Raw genomic sequence first — 14140 nt, 5'->3', positions numbered from 1 at the left:
TTAGGAGCGGTACTGCCAGACAACAGAACTAATGGAGGCCGGCTTACAGACACTCCCAGTTGACCAGACACTAGGGTATCTCCCTCAATGGGCGGCCCATCAGGACAGCCTAGGTTCCCCACCTTGTTTTCCCTTAAAGCACAATCCAGGCTCTGAGACTGGATTTTGGTCACCCGAGGACATGCAGCCCCACACTCACTCCTTCTCCACTGAGATAGGACGTGAGCCCCTACACCCCTCCCACTACAACGGGACCTAGCTGGGCTACTCTGCACCCCTTCCATCACTCTGGGTTGGAAGATACCTGAGCCACTTCCCACAGGGTCACTCCCCCATGCCTCTCCAGATCCTCTGTAATCCACCGTAAGGTAAGGTGGGGTCAGAGAACTCACTCTCCAACAGGTGTTGGCACAGCTCTGGAAAACAGGGACTTACAATATGCTCTCCCACAATTGCATCACACAGCCCCCCACAGGGGTTAACCAAACTATCCTTCACCTCACCATCCAGTGCCTCGCACACATACTCCACACCACTCTTCTGAGATTGGCAAGACAGTATCGAACTGTCTCTGTCACTCAACCCATACTCTTCTGGGCGGTCTTCACACTCACATACCAGGACTTCAACTTTGGGGGAACCCCTCTCCCTGCACCTCTCATCTAGAGTTAGTAGAGTGTCCCTCCCACCAATAGGACCATGAAACCCTCCACCAGTTACCCCAATCTACTCAGGGACACTGCACACTACTGGAGCTACCTCATGTCATTAAACCTCCTGGGGTATGGTAACCCCCTCCTTCAAGTCAGGCGCCAAAATCTCTGGGTGTGTGTACTACTCCCTCAGCATTAGAAAACTCATGTCTTGTTGCTGGGCTGAGATACTCATGGCCTCAAGCCTCTCGAGCTCCAAATCAAGCTCCGTCATTCTTAACTCATGCTCCAACTATATTTTCTTTTCCTCTAGGGCCAATCTCCTATTTTCTAACTCCAGTTGCCTACCCAATTTGAGCTTGGCCAGCTCCATTTTATGCGTCTTACATCTCTCTCTATCTTCCAGCTCCTCTGGGGACAGACTCTTGGCAGAAACACTGCTACCTGTGGGGAAAGGTGCTCTCCTCCCTCCTAGGCCCAGTGGCCCTTCCAACAGCACATCTGCATTCTCACCACCTTCCTCATTCTCAGGGGTATTCCTTGCTTCTACCCAGGCCCTCAGCGCCTTGTAGAACTCCTCCTTCCTGTTGAGCCCAATAATTGAAACATTGAATTTCTTGCAGAAGTGCTTTAGCTTTAGCTTTACTTTGTAGCATTCCAGTTTCTCCTCTTCCCACTAAAAATCAAGAGAGGCTATGGATTCTGCTTTCTCCATGATGGTCAAACTTAGCAAAAATAGAAAATTCCAGGAAACAGTAATCTACCAAAAATTAAGTGTTCTCGTTTTGGTCTGCACTCACTATTAGTGTTCACCAATCACTGTATGTGAGCCACAAATGCAAGTCCAGAATCCTCACCGCTGCCCACCAATGTTAGATTTGGGGATCTCTAGTTGGCATAGGTAGGTACCTATGACAAATAGGGACCCTTGTATCTAGTCAGGGTAAGAGGGTACACTCCTAAAATAACCCCTGCTCACCCCCTTGGTGAGACAGGCTTATCTCAGAGGCAGTGTGTGAAGCATTTGTGAACACATACCGTAATCCAGTGACAATACTACAGATGGACACCACACAAGTTGCATATCAAAAATAAGTATCTTTTATATAGATTTAACATAAGACCACAAATGACAAAAATCCACAATACTGTACTTAAAAGGGTAGAATTAGCTCAGTTCTCTTTAGATCTTAAAATGCGACACTTTAAGTCAATATACCTTAAGATGCGTAACACTTCTACAACAAAAGTGTTGCAGGGATGGGAATGCAGTAGTTCCTTAAATGCAAAGACGGTGATACGTTGAAGATCCGGTGCAAAGAAACAAAGATGGCGTCTTCTTCTTGATGTGACACGCTCCTCCAATGTTGCGAGATGTCTCGACTCGATGCCACAGCTGCAGCGGCGACACCCTTGTTCAGCGATGCGACGACAGAGGCTTTGGCGGTAACACTCCTCTCCGACTATGTGACACGCTTCCGCTCGATGCGACAACTACAGCGGTGACACCCTTGTTCAGTGATGTGACAACAGCGGCTGCGATGGTGGCACGCTTCTCCGTGGATGCGATGCACTTCTGCAGTACAATGCAACAGCTACAGCTGCGACACCCTTGCTCAGTGATGCAACAGCAGCGGCTGCAACAGCAACATGCTTCTTCGATGTTGCGAGACGTTTCCTGTGATGCGGTGCAATGCGACAGCTACAGCGACGTCATCCTTGTTCAGTGATGCGACGGCAGCGGCTGCGATGGCGACACGCTTCTTTTTCGTGAGTCGTTCTTCCAGCTCCTTGCAACACGCAGTCCCACAGAAGGCCCAAAACAGCTGCAGGCACTTCCAAAGAACTCTTGGGGAGCTGGTGGTTGAAGTATGTTGTCTCTGAGACTTCAGCAGGAGGCAAGCTCTTCTCTCAAGCCCTTGGAGATCCTTTACAAGTTGAATAAAGCACTGAAAGTTCCTTTCTCCTTTCTTTGGCAGTTAGAAAACCACTGCAGGCCAATCCCCCAAGCATCACTTCAGAATAGGCATAGTCTGTCCTCAGTCTCTTGGTTCCACTCCTAAGCAAAGGTTTCTTCAAAAAGTGATCTAAAATTCTGGGGTCTGGGTCCCCTCTTTTATACACAGTTTCTCTTTGTTCTCTGAAGGCAGAGAGGCCTTTGCCTAGTCCAAACCTGTTCTGGTAAGTCCTGGAGCACTCTGTTTACATGACTCCTTCTTTTCTTTGACAGTGTGGGCCAGGGACATCAGACGCACCACAGGGGGTGGAGCCGGTTTTGTGGAAGGAAGGCACAGCCCTATTTATGTCCCAGGTGCAACTCATCCCACCCATCTACATTCAGATCTCTCTATTCAACTCTGTGCTGACTCACCCTGTCTCCTGGAATCCCCAGCCCCTGTCACTCAAACTCCAGACAAGGAATACACAACCTAGCAGAGGCAGGCTTAGATGGTTAGACAAAAAAATACCTACTTTCTAAAAGTGGTATTTTCAAACACAGAATGTTACAACCAACTTCACTAAAAGATGTATTTTATAATTCTGAGTTCTGGCATACTAAACTCCAATTTCTACCCAATTTCCTGAGTCGTTTAGGAATAAGATGTAATAATCTAACTGCCAATCTTTGGCCTATGGGGAATAGGTAGCCTTGCAATAGTGAAAAACGAAAATGTCTGTAATTTACTATTAGGACATGCCACATACATCAGGGCTTGTCCTATCTTATACTGACAATGCACCGTACCCTTGGGCCTACCATAGGGGTGTCTGATATGACGGAAAGGGAAGGTTTAGGGACTGGCAAGTGGGTGCACTTGCCCAGTCAGCATGGCAGTACCAGCCAGACTGCACACAGGCTCTGCAATGGCAGACCTCAGACACACATTTACAGGCTGCTTCTGTGGGTGGCACAACCAGTGCTGCAAGCCCTCCAGCAGCATTTGGATTTACAAGCCCAGGGCACACTCAGTGACCTGTACTAGGGTCTGACATGTAAACCAAATCATGAAGTCAGCAATCCATACAACAATTTACAATAGGGAGAGCATATGCACTGATCAGCAGTGGTAAAGTGCCCAGTCATAATTACGACAAAAAAGGGTCGACAAAATACAGGAGAAAGGCAAAAAGATCAGGGATGACCCTGCAAAAAGGGCTAAGTCTAACAAAAGGCTTCAGTAATAACAAGGAACCACTTGGCAGTATTGCTTGGCCTTCCTAATAAACATTATCACAGTAATGTAGATTGCTGTCTAATTTGGTATCCCAGAGAGGGGATTTGTGATGTGAAAGACTGGAAAGTATATTTCCAGAATGGTCCTAAAGAGTGTTCATTGGATCAAACCGTTTAATGTTATAGACATGTTTAAAATGGCCTTCAAAATAGTTTATTACAAGTGTGAGTCATTGAAATCAGAGGCTTTGATGAATGTCTAACTGTGAAAACCCACAAGTGTAGGCCGAAGTCCTATATCCAGGAGTTATTTTGCAACCTTGACATATCATTTCTACAGTGAGGTCATCAAAGCCAAAAAAAGAGGTACATTTCCAAATGCACCATATATAGTAAAGGCTGCATTGCCTGGTACTCAATATTTAGAAAATGCTTTTTTTTTAACTCTGCAACACAAGCTAAGCTTAGTTAGATCCTTAAAGAGAAGCAGACCCGAACTACTGTAATGCCTTCCTTAAAAAAGCATTGACAAAAACAATAGTTGTGTCTTTTATATTCTAAAAAGTTTTTCTCATGCTTCCCTAAATAAGAGAAAAGTGCAGGGTGAGCAGAAACAGTTCAAGCTTCGCTCACAGAATAGGCACAGTAAAGGCATCTGCAGTGCATGATTCTATCACACATACATTTGATGCAGCATAACAGCTGTCAAATTGTTTTCCACACAAAACAGATATAGTACTGGATTGTATAATATATCTAACTGATATAGCATATGCTTCCTTCTCAACACAGGCCAAAGTAGAGCAATATTCACTCCTAGCACTGGCAGACAGACCAAACTCTGGAGTGGTTGAGCTTCTGCAGATAAGTTCAAAAGAAAAAGACATTGGGGCATATTATCAAGGGGGTTTACCTCCGCTTTTTTGGCTTTAAAAGCCAAGAAAGCGGAGATAAAATTATCTCCCTATTACCTAGCTGTCGCTAACACCAGTTAGTGACAGCTAGTAGGAGATAGCAACAATCTTGGGCCCCGCTTTCCATGTCAGTGATATTTATCACTAATGACATGCAAAGTGGGCGTGCCAAGATGTTAGCGACTGGAAACAGTCGCTAACATCGCTATCTCCTATTACCAACTTATGGAGATATTCGCGCTAAGCGCGAATATCTCCAAAAGCTAACACCTGCCCTGAGCAGTTCTTAGCCATGTTATCCAATGGGAGGTGGATAACATGGCTAAGAGCATTAGCATGGTAATGCAAGAATATCGCTGACTTTTCAGCGATATTCATGCATTTCGGCCGATTTTTATCGCTTAGGAGATAAACCTTGATAATAGCAAGGTTCCTAAGCAATAAAAATCGCAGCAGCTTTGCGATAAAAAAATCGCTGCTAAACCAACATAGCGATAATTATCGCTAGTTGTTGGTAATATGCCCCTAGATGACCATCAGGATGAGAGAGAAAGGGTGCATGAAGCGAGATCTAGAAAATAGAAAAAACATGGATCTCGCACAGTTCAAGAGTTCTCTGTGCTCTTTCCCTTCTCCTTAGACCATAGTAGTTTTAAATAGGGAATTTCATGTGATCTGTATGGTAAATCATATCAGCTGACTAACGTAAACTGTGCACTCTCAATCTCCCACTTGTCTTTAAACATTCATACTGTTAAGCGCTGCAACTCAAGACAGGATAAGAGTGCCTCTCTGATCATCCTTGACCACACCAAAATGCTTTCCATATTGGCCTTTTTGAAAGTGCACACCCTGACAACCGATCACTCCCCTGTGGCATAGCATCCTATCTGTCCCATAGTGTAGTTTCGCACATAACATTAGGATATGATGTACTGTAGGGTTCCCCAACAGGTAGCTCAAGAGCTCCCAGTAGCTCACCAGCTGCCGGAAAGTAGCTCTTCGGCATGAAATCTAGCCTAGTATATGATTCAAAGAGTCTGAAGCTTAACAGTGCTACCTTGTGCATATCACTGCTGAGTTGCCGACCCTTAAAAGTAGAAGCCGACTAAACCAATAGCAAGGACTCATGCTCAAACTCACACAATGAGACTGACAGCATGAAGCCTGCTACATAGCAAATCGCCATGCAGCAAAGCTACCTGCTGCAGTGGGACCTGGTACTGCTAGTCACACTATCGGGTATATTTTCAAGGAGATAGCATCACCAGAACATCACTTTTAGCGACGTTCTGGTGGCGCTATGCCCTTCTCCATATTTACAAAGCGTCATTAAGCCATTTTTGTGGCTAAATGCCGGCTTGTAAAGGCAACCTCTTTAAATGCATTACATTGCATGAAAGGGGCATGCAATGGGTGTTGCTGTGGGTGTTCCACCGCAACACCCATTGCTTTTTGACGCTGCCCTACATTTACAAGGATGTGTACATCTGAGGCAGTGCCAAGAAAAAATGCTCTGCATTAGCAGGCGTTAGAATGGTGAAATACTGTTATTCCTCCTTGTTTTTGCTTTTTCTATGTGTTCTGCAGCACGTTACAAATCGCCATTATAGATTGTTTATGTGCAGGAAGGAACACCTTCCTGTAAATGAACAATCATTCCCTGCATCACAAGACCCTTGCACTATGGTGCAAGGGGGCCTGCTTTGGCGCCAGGCAGCTAATTTTAGTGCCAGTGCTGGTGGAAACACAGGGGTGCGTAGTATTCTTGTAAATACGATGTATCCCTGCGTTTTAGAAATGTCAGACCGCAGCGCTGCCTAATTTGGCGGCGCACTGCGCTCCGACATGTCCTTGTATGTGTGTATAACCTCTGGCTGGAACAAAAGAGCAGAGTATTCCAAGTTTAGGACTGCATAAGTTGGAATCAAGATATGAAAACTTAATAAAAAATAATCTGATGACCATGTCCGATTTGGTATCTACTGTAGCAGTTGTCTTGTTTGTTAGAAGCTCAGGATGATTTTCATTAATCAAAAGTAGTTCACACTGTAGGAGAGGTTGGAGACCCGGCACTATACAAATTAATTTGTAACTACATCGATTTCGGTTGAATGCTTGCACTAGGGTCACTCGTTGGAGTATTTAAGTCCATTGGCGCAGTGGAAGAGCCTTTGCCTGTCCTTTTTGAGAAATCAAAGGCTGGTGGAAGAGAATACCTACAAATGTACCTTTTCCTTGAGCTAGAACTTCTCACGACACTCATTTATTTCTAGTCTGAAACATCTGCCCCCTGTTGTTTGCAGGCTCCAGAAACATCGCATGCCTTAACCGCGCTAGATAGACGCTTCATTTAAGGCACTGAATTGTAAATTGCATGATGAGCTTATGTGTAATATTGCCCCGACTGCAAATGTTATGGATTAAACTTATAAAGCTTAAATTGTACTGAAAATACGTTATAGAAATATCTAAAGCATTTTTTTTCCCATAAACCACAAACACCAACACCAAACCTGATTATTGTTCTGCAAACTTGAAAAAAGTAGGTAATGGAGGGAACACCTACTCTTCCTACTTCAGCAGCGTGATCACATATCCTTTGTCCTAAAAGATCTCCAGAGGGTCCCAGTGGCCATACTTATTTCCTTCAAGACATCAGCGTTACACATTGATCTGTTTATGAAGCCAAAATGATTTTTCTGCAACACAAACTCATCACCTTCAAACTTAGAAGGAACCTGAGGTCAAATCTGGAAACACTTTTGACCCAAGCTCAGAACGTCTGTCATTGGTAGGACATCCTTTAGAGTAAAGGCAGACAATCTACTCAGTGCTTAATTTTAGCCAGTGGTTTCCGGTGCTCAGCATTCAACACTTAATCATAAACACTGTCGCTTTTCATTAGCACCAGTTAAGGACACATTCATTCATTGGGAGATTAAGTGATTTGCCCAGAATCACAGGATGATAGGCTGATGTCGAGACTCGAACCTGGTTCCCCAATTCCGAAGTTAGCATCTACGGCCATTAGGCCACATCCTCTCCTATCTTTCATGGTTAGTAGTTTGTTCTGTTTTAAGCAGCACTAACAGGAGAAATGGGCTGGTGAAGCTGCCTCCTGACAAGTGCCACAGCACCTATTATTTTCAAATTAACCACTGGTGGGGCTCAATCAGGAAAGGTATCATAAAACTTCCTATCCTCCAAGATCTCTGAAGAGCTTTGGTGGTCTGTCTGTCTTTAACAGACTCGTTTCCTCAGCCTTTGCCATCGAATCAAGATTGCTTTACAACTTCGACTCTACCAATAAGTCGAAATTCAATTTAGTGGCCTAGAGCTCACTTCGAGAAAGTTATTAACAAATGTGAGTATGCCTACCTCAGTTTCTTCTGCAACTCAGCTCCAGAACCACAGACAATGGCTAAATGCAAATCAGCCTTGACCCTGTGCCTCATGGGAACAGTCCAGCCCGAACACCAAGACATGTCTTTCCTAGACCGGAATCAAGCATCCAAGGACGGTTTTATGGCTATCAGCCTTCTTCAGCCTGGATAGCTTGACTCCAGTGATGTGGAGAGCCTGGGACTCACGTCTGAGCATACCCAGCCCACTCGGGTGAAAATTGCAAAAACCACAGTTGATGGACAGAATGCAGAACAATGACTTACATTCACCCCAGTAAAAGGAGCTGGGCCTAAAACCATCGTTTTTTTGCACTCAACACCACCCTAGGTCAGACAATGGCTATATGCAAATCAGCCTTGACCCTGTGCCTCATGGGAACAGTCCAGCCCGAACTACCAAGCCATGTCTTTCCTAGACTGGAATCAAGCATCCAAGGACCGTTTTCTGGCTATCAGCCTTCTTCAGCCTGGATAGCTTGACTCCAGTGATGTGGAGAGCCTGGGACTCACGTCTGAGCATACCCAGCCCACTCGGGATGAAAATTGCAAAAAACACAGTTGATGGACAGAATGCAGAACAATGTCTTACATTCACCCCAGTACAAGGATCTGGGCCTAAATCCATCGTTTTTTTGTACTCCACACCACCCTAGGTCAGACAATGGCTATATGCAAATCAGCCTTGACCCTGTTCCTCATGGGAACAGTCCAGCCCAAACTACCAAGCCATGTCTTTCCTAGACCGGAATCAAGCATCCAAGGACCGGTTTCTGGCTATTAGCCTTCTTCAGCCTGGATAGCTTGACTCCAGTGATGTGGAGAGCCTGGGTCTCACGTCTGAGCGTACCCAGCCCACTCGGGGTGAAAATTGCAAAAAACACAGTTGATGGACGGAATGCAGAACAATGTCTTACATTCACCCCAGTACAAGGATCTGAGCCTAAATCCATCGTTTCTTTGCACTCCACACCACCCTAGGTCAGACAATGTCTATATGCAAATCAGCCTTGACCATGTGCCTCATGGGAACAGTCCAGCCCGAACTACCAAACCATGTCTTTCCTAGACCGGAATCAAGCATCCAAGGACCAGTTTCTGGCTATCAGCCTTCTTCAGCCTGGATAGCTTGACTACAGTGATGTGGAGAGCCTGGGACTCATGTCTGAGCATACCCAGCCCACTCGGGGTGAAAATTGCAAAAAACACAGTTGATGGACAGAATGCAGAACAATGTCTTACATTCACCCCAGTACAAGGATCTGGGCCTAAATCCATCGTTTTTTTGCAATTTCCAGCAACATCGCATACAGGGAAACCTAACCGACCCAGTACAGTTCGGGAACCCAAGCATGCCCTCCAGGAAGGCAAATGTCGCCAACACTCGGGAAGGAGGTACCTAGCCGCACCAGGAGATAGAGCGGGAAGGGCCTGGGGCAAAAAGAAATAAGGAAGGGCCAGAGGAACAGAGACCAACAGTAAGGGGAGGAGCAGCAAAGGACAGACAGGGGCGAAACACCGCCAGTCAACAAGACCCAAAACACAACACGAGGAAGGCCCCACCAAGGCTGACAACCCCAAGCGCAACAACCGGGGGGCCAAGCAAAACCCGATGAACAGGACCCAGCATAGAAGAACTAGCGAGACCGCCAAAAGCAACCCCGCAACAAAAAGGGAAGAACGCACACCTCACCAGAGGGGGGCGCCGAACACACAGCCAGACCAAGCAGCCACCACCCAAAGCAGAGCAACCAAAGAGCCACAGCACAATGGACAGGAGCAGGGGAGCCCAAGAACCGACAACCGGAGCGGGCAGGCAGAGGGAAGGAGCCAAGGAACCATGCCACTCAGGTTGAGAGGAGAAGCAACAGAAAGACCACAACAAAACCCTGAACCCTAGGAGGCGAGGAGAAGCATGGCAACAGCAGAAAGCCAACAGGAAAGGGGTGCAGGAGCCGCCCACTGAGACAGCGAGCCCGCCAGGAGCAGAAACAGCCAGCAAAGAAACACCAGGTGACCACTGATGCAGCCCAGAGACAGACGGGCAGGCGCCCACCGCAGCCAGCCCACACCAGACACGCCACAGTCCACAGCCCCCGAAAACTCCCTGAGGACGTCCACCAAGGAGCTGACAGGGACAGCACAACAACGGCGGGAACTGGAGTCCATAGGACGAAAGGGAGGAAAGAGACAGGGACAATACAGCAACAATGAAGCTGAGGCCCCGCAACCCAACGCCACATGCTTTATATCGACGGACACTATATCGAGTTGCTAAAATATCGTTGAAAAAATATCGACTACAATTATATCGAGTTCTTATATTGATTTAAGAAACTACAAAAATATCGAGGACAAAATATTGACTATTTAAAATATCGACTACACTAATATAGATAGCAAATATATAGAGTACACCAATATCGTTTTAAGAAAAATTATATGTCACAATTCAAAAATATCGACAGCATATATATAGATAGCCAAAATATCGAAAATATATGATTATCGACAATAGAATTAATACATCTAATACTTTATTTTATATTTAAATCTTGCTTTTTTGTACTATATACACGCCACAGTACATATAAAATGAAAAATAAACATTTTGAAAAACACAATAATTTTTTCTACCATTTTTGCCACATATCAAAACATTTCAGCACATACATTAATAAATACTAATTAATCAACATATATTATAACATTATAAATACATATTTTGAAATATAATAAAATAATAACGACCTTCAATGCAGAATTCTTCTCAGATTTGCTTTTTCACAACAAGAAACCAAGCAATTAAATGTAAAAAAATTCAAACTAACCAATGAAATGCTCCCTTTCTTAAAACATCCAATCAAATGAATGAACACATGGAATACACACTATAAAAGGAAAACATTGCTACAGCCAATTTCTGCTGGTAACTCTATAGAAAAAAGAAGGCTACACTTTGACAACGTTATTGCTGAGCATTCTACTGAAGAAAACAAGATTTCTACATAAATAATTCAAGTATGTTATAGCTAATTTTTTTTACAAAACAAGTACTAAGCTCGAAATATAACTATATCTTAATAGTTTAAATAACATATATTTTTCACCTTTACTATTCCTTCTACAGACATTTCTAAAAATCATCAAATAACCTATGACTAATTCTTAGCCACTACATACTCATTGTAAGTATATATAAATGTTTTGTAACACACAAAATACATTTCTTTAGAAATCTTTTATAATAGCCTTTTCTTCTTTATTCTATTTTCTTTACAGATATTCACAATACATCCTAAATCTACGCCACCAAAGGAAAATAGTACACTATTTAAAAATGTAGGTATATAGGTTGGCTTCCTAAAACGCCCTAAAATGCTAAATATTTTCTCTAATAGATTTTTTTCCTTCTATATTCTACACAGGTATTCTGAATAAGTCCTAATTGTATTCAACCTAAGGCAAAAACTACAAAATTCTAACAAGTAAGTATATCTGTTGGCTTCATAAAAGGCACTAAAATGTTAAGCCTTTTAGTATTAAATATTTTTTAATTGTATCTTCTTCACAGATATTCAGAATACATCCTAATTATACTCCACCTACGTCAAAGACTACAGAATTCTATCAAGTAAGTATATCTGTTAACTTCCTAAAAAGCCCTAAAATGTTTAAGCCTTTTTCTAATAAAGATCTTTTTAAATTCTATCTTCTTGACAGATATTCAGAATACATCCTAATTATACCCCACCTAAAGCAAAGACTACACAATTCTAACAAGTAAGTATATCTGTTAACTTCCTAAAAGGCCCTATAAAGCTACCTATTAAACAGCTTTCCCTTAGAAAATGCAACAATTATTATAAAAGATTAATTAATAAAATTCTTGCTCTTCCAATCAACAGAAACAAAAGAAGAACATACAAGAAATATTTTGAAAACAGCTTTTCTGCATTTCTATAAACAAGAAAAGATAACTGTAAGTATAAATTGGGAAATATAAATGTCTAAAACACCTATAGAACTATATTTCACATTAAAATATATTTCTTTCTATTTTTTCTTAGCACAAGTAATAGAAAAATGACTGATGGTGCTGAATTTGTAATGTCACAGAAAAATAAACTTTTGCTATGCTATATGGGGTATGTTTATAATCAGGAAAGACAAACAGGAACGAAAGTATTTTGGAAATGTACTAAATATTATTCAAATAAATGCTATGGTAGGGCTACTACTGAAGAAGCAAATGTATTATTTATTAGAGAACACAATCACCCCCCTAATGTCACAGAAATAGAGATCAGGGATGCTTTGGAAAGTATCAAAGAAGCAAGTACAGGAACTAACAATCCAACAACACAGATCCTAAAAGAGGAACTTTTGAAAGTTCCTAGCCATGCTTCAGGTCAACTACCATCAATTGACTCCCTAAAACACACAATTGCATGCCAAAAAAGACTCACTACTACAACTGAACCTAACCCTACAACATTTGAGGAAATTGTAATATCCCCAGAAATGAGCATCACACATAATAAGGATGAATTCATACTATATGACAACGAAAGCCCTACAAACAGAATTATTATGTTTGCTACTGCAACTAATTTAAGGAAACTACAACAATGCGAACACTGGATGATGGATGGTACTTTTAAACCATGTCCTAAACCATTCTACCAACTGTATAGCATACATGGATTGTTCCATCATTACAATATACCATGTATTTACTGTTTGTTACCTAACAAACAACAAAACACATATACAGAAATGCTAAATGTAATAAAACATGAAATTAATAATTATTTTCCCCAGAAACTAATTATTGATTTCGAGCTAGCAACGATTAATAGCATTTTAAAAACATTTCCCCACACAGCAATACAAGGTTGCTATTATCATTTTAACCAAAGCATATGGAGACATCTCCAAAAATCAACATTAAGGGGTCCATTAGGATGGCGGGCAGTGGCAACACCGCGGTGGTGGCGGGCGGAAAAACACCTTTTTCCGCCCGCGACCTGCAGAACACACGTCCGCAACATTAGGATAGGTAAACCCAGGTCATTTCCCGTCCGCCGAAGCACGCCGCGCACCGCCATCAAACAGCGCCCGCCAGCGCGGCGGCGGCAGCCAATCAAATGTCTCCGCCACGTCCGATGACGTCCGGCCCGTCCAACACATTAGGATGGGCCAAACAAGCAGACGCACCGCAGCGGGGACACCGCACAGCTGAAGCAGGTGGAAAGTCGACAGCTGAGCACGAACGCCGAGCCCCGACATGAACCCCATGGACCCAGCCCTCCACATGCATCCGGTCATGTACCTGCTGCAACACTATCGCCAGATGGGCCAACGCGGACGCCGCCGCAGGTACGCCACTACACATATGCACCGCACAACAAACATGCCGACACAGTGCCCCAGCGCCACACTGGCATCCTGCTAGGGGACACAACACATCCAAATGGGCACCCACCCATCACCTACCTCACTACAAGGCATTCCACACCATCCGGAACACAGAACGTCCGCCAACCTGCAGGAACGCCCCGGTCACGGTCACGTCACCGGCGCGGTCGACACATGCGCACAATGTCGAAGGCAGGGCCACACTGAGGCATGGGCAGGTCACCTACATCACACAAACACGCCACCCCAGACCACACTGCACACCACCCGAGATAGCCACAGGCCAGGTACTAATTCTGTACACCCCCATGCACACCAAGAAGCACAGCAACAAGAACCACAATACACAAACACTGCAACACACAACCAGGGACACCGGCACTGCAGGAGTGGCTGAGAATAAACACACAACACCAGTGCACTCCCCATAGCCCACACAATTGCAAACATTCATCCATACAGGCCAAGACAAAACCAAAAACAGGCCTACAACTCCTGGTACACACATGTGTGCCTCACACCATACAGGGGTACACATACATACACCACAAACCAAGACCCTTCACACTGCAG

The sequence above is a fragment of the Lissotriton vulgaris genome, chromosome 9, assembly GCF_964263255.1.
Source record: "Lissotriton vulgaris chromosome 9, aLisVul1.2, whole genome shotgun sequence".
In the NCBI taxonomy this organism is placed as follows: Eukaryota; Metazoa; Chordata; class Amphibia; order Caudata; family Salamandridae; genus Lissotriton; species Lissotriton vulgaris.
The sequence above is the reverse complement of the archived record's forward strand: the minus strand, read 5'-3'. Positions refer to the sequence as shown.